The sequence below is a fragment of the Sarcophilus harrisii genome, chromosome 3 (genome assembly GCF_902635505.1).
Source record: "Sarcophilus harrisii chromosome 3, mSarHar1.11, whole genome shotgun sequence".
Taxonomy (NCBI): Eukaryota; Metazoa; Chordata; class Mammalia; order Dasyuromorphia; family Dasyuridae; genus Sarcophilus; species Sarcophilus harrisii.
Window position 1 is genome coordinate 436,441,220 of NC_045428.1, and position 6,000 is coordinate 436,447,219.

The 6,000-nt window shown below is 40.3% G+C and overlaps 1 protein-coding gene across 1 annotated transcript in view; it reads right to left on the reverse strand.

The window, feature by feature from the left end:
• The window catches only part of MTUS2 (microtubule associated scaffold protein 2), a 620,079-nt gene extending 615,163 nt beyond the window's left edge, over positions 1-4,916 (reverse strand). Inside the window, exon 1 of the mRNA XM_031960747.1 lies at positions 4,504-4,916. The gene's annotated coding sequence lies outside the window, so the exon portion shown is untranslated. The remainder of the gene's footprint in view (positions 1-4,503) is intronic.
• Positions 4,917-6,000: the final 1,084 nt, after the last annotated feature.

Sequence of the window (6,000 nt, forward strand, 5' to 3'; positions counted from 1 at the left end):
GATTTTAATGATGTCACAGGTCTGCCATACCCTATTTTATAATTCTTATTACATCTACATATACTAAAAGTTCAATCATGACTTAGTAGGAACAAAGAAGGGCTTTAATGATTACTTTTTGATTCTACTTGATTCCCCATATTCCCCTTCTCAGAAAATTCTGATTGACTCAGAAAATGGGTTAGACTCTGTTTTGAAAAGAAATGTCCAAATTCCCTTTCAAACTCAACTCAGGGAAAAAATTTCCACATCCATTCTACAACTTTCCCAACTTGGAAACAGGTATGACATAACTTTCTTGATTTAGTGGGAACGATCCCACACAAATCCCACCCACCCACCCCATTTTGGGACAGAAGCCATTCTAGAGTGTTTAGAAACAAGTTTGAGGGGGCAGTGGCACCATAAAATGAGCTGTATAAAAAAAAAAGCATTTTTAGGAAGAAATTCTAGATTCTGAAAGTTTATGTATCATAGAGATGGAAAGAGAAAATTTGGCAGACACACTTGTAAAAGAGGCATTATTTTCAAGAAATAAAACAACAATAACAATTCCCTATAGATACAAGTTCCACTTAATCATAAAAATTGGAAATGAAAACGATTCGATATATCGGTCTATGTTCAAATGACAATTTTCCCTACAGAAAATCTTCTAGATCTGAAAAGTGTATTAGATGTAGTCTTTAAAAAAATTTTTAGAAAAAAAAAATGTATTCTACTAGGGCAAATTTTCTTAAACTGTGTGATCCCATATGGGATCCCATAACTGAATGTGGAGATCATGAAATTATGATCTATTATCAATAAATATTTGATTTGCATACCTATTTGTATATTACTATACCCCGAGTTGTCTAAAAATTTTTCAGAGGAAAAAAGTGGTCATTAGTGGAAAAAGTTTAAGAAGCTCTATTCCAGAAAACATTTCTAGGATAGTAAGTCTCAGAATTCTCTTCCCTTAGGTTCCAATCAATTATTTTTTATCAAGAATAGTGAAAAATCAAGCATTTTCTATAGTGTACATATAGTACATATAGTGTTGCTTAAGCTTCCTCTCACCTAAAATTTCCTTTTACCTGTCTCTGAGATGCTAGAAAGTCCTAACTATATATTTCCCCACCCCTGACCCTCATCTTAAGTCAAATATTCACCTTCACACAAAAGTCACTTTCAATACAAAATCACAAGCTGATAATAATGTTCTCAATATCATATAGTGATTTCATTGGCTCTGCAGGACTCTGGCCCTTGTTATGTATGAATATTTTCAGCCGGGTCAATACAGTCTGCGTCAAGTTTTTGATTGCTTTTACCAAAGCAAAAATTAGAAAAAAAAAATCAATTTTAAATGTGTTCCTCCTGATTATATTAATGAACAAATACAAAAGCCCCAAAACCTTTATATAGCAGCATTAAATCTTTAGGAAAGGGCTAATACACAAATCGGGGCTGATAACATAACTACAGCCCCATTATGTGTATTAGCCCTTTTCTAAAGATTTTAATGCTGCTGCATATGTCTATGTCATCCTCTAGACCAGTAATTGTCAACATTTTGCTTTGTTTCATGAACCCCTTTCAACAACAACAACAACAAAAACATTGAACCCCTAGGGTAATTTAATGTACTACTCATAATACTCTTTCCAATTATTTAGTACTTAAGATACTAAACACTAAACAAATTTTAACAGACCTTGGACCATTGTTAAGAACCTGGATTTATGAACCACCCAATGGGAACCATTGTTGTAGACACTGTACTTCTCTCTCCACTACCAGAAATAGTCCTTCTCTAACTTGGCAGCAGCAAAGGCTGGTCAATGGACACTGGGCATTTTGTTTCCCTATTTTAACTTTACTAACTTAATTTGCTGGCAGTTGTGTAATAGCCAAACCCAAGTTTTATAAAATACCCTCAAGCCCAATCACACATTTTACATAATACTCTACATAAAATCTTATTTGCTGAAACCTGACACAAAATATCTAAATCTGGAAATATCTTAAACAAAAAATTTAAAACAAAAGAAACCTTTTTTTACTCCACTCAATCATCTGTACTATTCTGTCAAAGGCAAGTTTTATATATGATAGAGAAAATAATGAAATATTTAATGAGCATTACTATTTTGTAAGCAAATAAAAATACTGACACTGATGACTAATCTGTCACTAATACTACAAAAATTCAAAGAGATTATGGAATATTCAGAGTTTTAAAAGCCAGATCCTGAATGCTGGAAAGAATTACATGTCACAAGTAGGAAAAACAAGATCTAGTATATCTGTTTCCAAAAAGTCTATATAAAAAGTATATGTTAACAATGTGCTAATTATCCTTTGCTAAACTTTATTTTATCCATCTTTAATTACTATTCAAAAGCCATAGGAGCTCCTGAGTCAGGAAAGCCTAGGTTCAACTTCTTGCAAATCTGACACAAAATAGCAGTGTCAAACCTCATAAATTATTTAAACTCTCAGTGACCTCTAGGCAACTTAAGTCTATAAATTGCAGAGTAGTTGCTCAGCTTCATTAATAGGCAGTGTCCACAATGATACTTTCCTGTACCAATGAATTCACAGGTCTGGAATCCCTCCCCCAAAATATCACAGTAAAATATATCTTTTGCTTTACATTTTATTTTTATATTTTGCTTTGCTTCTGACTACTTTAAACAAAACTGAAGTTGGGAACCTAGTAACTAAAGTGAAATCTATCATACAGAGTAAAAGAAAAATCTGATTCATACAAATCCACAATTAGTGATAATACAGTTTGCTGTGCATTTTATCTGTTGCCTTCTGCCAGGTATCACCTGTTGAATATTTGTTTTGATTATTGCAAGTCACTGAACAATTCCTGCATGTAGATGGTTGCAGTAATAATGCCTGTCATCTTTTGCCAGATGAGACAGAGAACTCAGATCGAGAAATATGCAAAAGTGTGTGGTTTATATAGGGTTTCTATCTCATCATCTAGCAATTTAGTCTTACTATGTTAGCAAAATACCTAATTTTTACCAAATAATAATTAGAAGTGATGAAAAGATCTTCTTTTATATGAATCCATCTTCAGTTGAGTTAATTTGACTGGCAATAAATAGTTACTAAATTTCCAAAAAGTCTCTTTACCAAAAAAAAAAAAAAAAAAAAGGATGTTATCCAAAAATTTTAAAAACCTGAGTTCTGAGTTCCGTTTCCACCACTATCATATTAACAGTCAAATAATTCATACCCGACTTTGCAGCTTAAGAATAATTCCTGTTTCATTAAATTCTCCTAAATGTTCTGCACTGTTATCTGCTTTATACCTCAGGTATTCTTCCCACAGTTGAAATACTGTCTAAAAGTGTCCTACACCATCTTAAAAGAGGACCTCAAGAAAGACTGGTACGCTTTTGTTTTGAGGAAATGTCCTTAGCTACTCTCTCAGCTTCCCCTAGAGGCCTGGGTGATCACTTTCCGTTCTAACCAATGAGCAGGTATTTTTAAATGTACTTGCATAACAGTGAGTATGGGTTTCTTCTGGTATCCTGCCAGACGCACTTATTCCCCGTTTGTATTTAAAATAGAATGATAGTACCATCACTTCCAAGCGCCAGAAATCCCTTCTGTGCATCTTCTCCAAACTAAATCTCATCTATATAAGAAAAATTAAATAGGTCTTATTATAAAGTTCAAAGGAATTAGCATGGCCGTACTAAATTAATAGTAAGGCGGAAGAACGAAATATTTCAAGTCGGGAGGACGTTCCAGGTCTTGAACTAACCCTTCCCTCCTCTGGGAGATCCTTGTGTTACCCAAACAGTCAGCACGTGTATGTGCCATATAGACATACGTGCTCTGCAATCGCCCAACACTATTCAAGAGAGAATCAAATAGCTCCTGCATCTTAATTATCTTCCTGCAGATTGCATGGGGCAATTCTTCTAGCAAGGAGGAAGGGAGAGGATGCCTTTTTTTTCGGAGTGGGGGGGAAGGGATGGGAAATGCCCCTTATGGCTCTAAACTCTGTTTCCTCCCACACCCATGAATGTGGGAGCCAGGGCCAAAAATAAAGAGACTGCACAGAAGACCCCCATCGGTTACCTTAGTCTTAGCAATTCCAGAAGCAAGCAAGGAAGATGTTCAAAACTAAGCGCATGACTACACTTAATTAGGCTGTAGCCACAAGCTAGGTCCGGACCCCCGTCTTCGAGTGTTTTCCAGTAGTTGGGGGCTGGAAGGGGACGCGAGGACCCCTTCTTGAGGATCCAAAGATTTCGGTGGGGAAAAGGGTCAGACCAGGTGCCCAGGCTGAACGAACTTGGCAAGGAGCACGGGAGCGGAGGGGTGGGCCGGGAGAGGGAAAGGAATGGAGCCACACCTGGATTGCACTTCCAAACAACTGTCACAGCCAAACACCTCCCACGCATCCCACTTGCAGATGCCGCGCGGAGGCAGCAGCAAATCTCGCAACCGCCTTAACCTCAGCCGGTCTCCTGCCGTAGGACTCACCTGTCCGCCAGCGCCCACCCGAGGAAGCTGCGGCCGCCGGACAAGGGTCTCCGAGCGCGCGACGCAGAGGCAGGGGGAAGGGGCGCAGGGTGATGGAGGGTTCCGAGGATGCACCTGGTGCCGCAGCAGCAACAGCAGCAACTCCCCCTCCTTCCTGCCCTCTCTCCCTCCCTCCTTTCCCCGGACAAAGAGAAGCAGCGGTGGAGGTGGAGGCGGCGGCTGGGAAGCCGGCGCCTGGAAACGTGCGGCGGAGCCGTGTCTCTCGCTCCAGATTTACTGCCCTCGCTCACAGCTTGGGGAGCGGGCGGGAGGGAGCGGGAGGCGCGCACACCCCCACAACGCGGCGGCGGCAGCGGCCGCTGCTGCTGCTGCTGCTGCTGCTGCAGGCACGGAAAGCAGAGGGCGCCTCCAGCCACCCAGCGGTGCCCGCGGCTCGCAGCCGGCTGCAGCCGCTGGCCCGGAGACGAGCGGACAGCGCCCTCTGCAGCCCCCAAAGCCTTCTGCGCCGCCAGCGTCGGAACGGCGGCCGCCCCTACGCTGCATGTTTTTAACTGGGCACTTAAAAGCCTGGGCGTTTTCGTTCGCACCTCTTAGTGCTTGGGGGTCCTGGCCTGGCCCTCTGAAATGCAGACTATTTCAGTCCCCGACAAAGGAGAAAACTGAAGTCACTCATAGTCGGGCTCAAGGGTATCGCTAGGTAAGATGTCAGGATCAAGGGTAATTAGCATTTAGGATAGAAGAGGCAGTAAGTTTAAATGCTGGCAAAAAAAAAAAAAAAATAGACATTGGGAAGAATTTTAGGTTAAGGCTTTTGAGAGGCAGGAATAAGCCATGAAAGGGAGACTGTAATGCTAATAAGTATTGGAAGAGCTATGTGTGTGAACTCTTTTCCTAGATGCTTAGGCTTAATCTGGAATACTGCATTACTTACATACAGGAATACAGGCGTTACATTCTAAGCATCCACTTAGGAAAAGAGTTCTCAGCTTTTCCAGATACATCCTAGAGGCATGGTGTATTAGTATTACTTCTATTCCATATAAATCCTCCTGCAATATCCCAAAGGATCATAGCAATGTAGATTAGGGATGGACAGGATCTTAAAAATCCAATTCTCTCGTTTTGCAAATGAGGAAAAGAGGAAGAAAACTGAATCACCCAAGAAGCAGTGGTAAATAATTCTCCCAGATTTCTAGTTGACTCAAAATCCAGTATTTTTTCCACTCTGTCCCTCATCATTTAAATCTTCCTCTTTGATAGGGCAGGGCTAGAAATACACTGCTTCCACACACCATTCTACTTTTGAACAGTTCTATAGTGGTTATGAAGTCATTTCCAATATTAAGTCAAAAAACTGGCTCCCTATAATAACCTGGTTCTGTTCTTTGGGGCCAAGCAGATCTTTCTTTTCTCTAATCTTCACATATTTGAAAATAGTTGTCATGTCACCCCTTGTAAAGGGCTGAAATTCTTGAGTTAATGCACTGAGGGTGGACA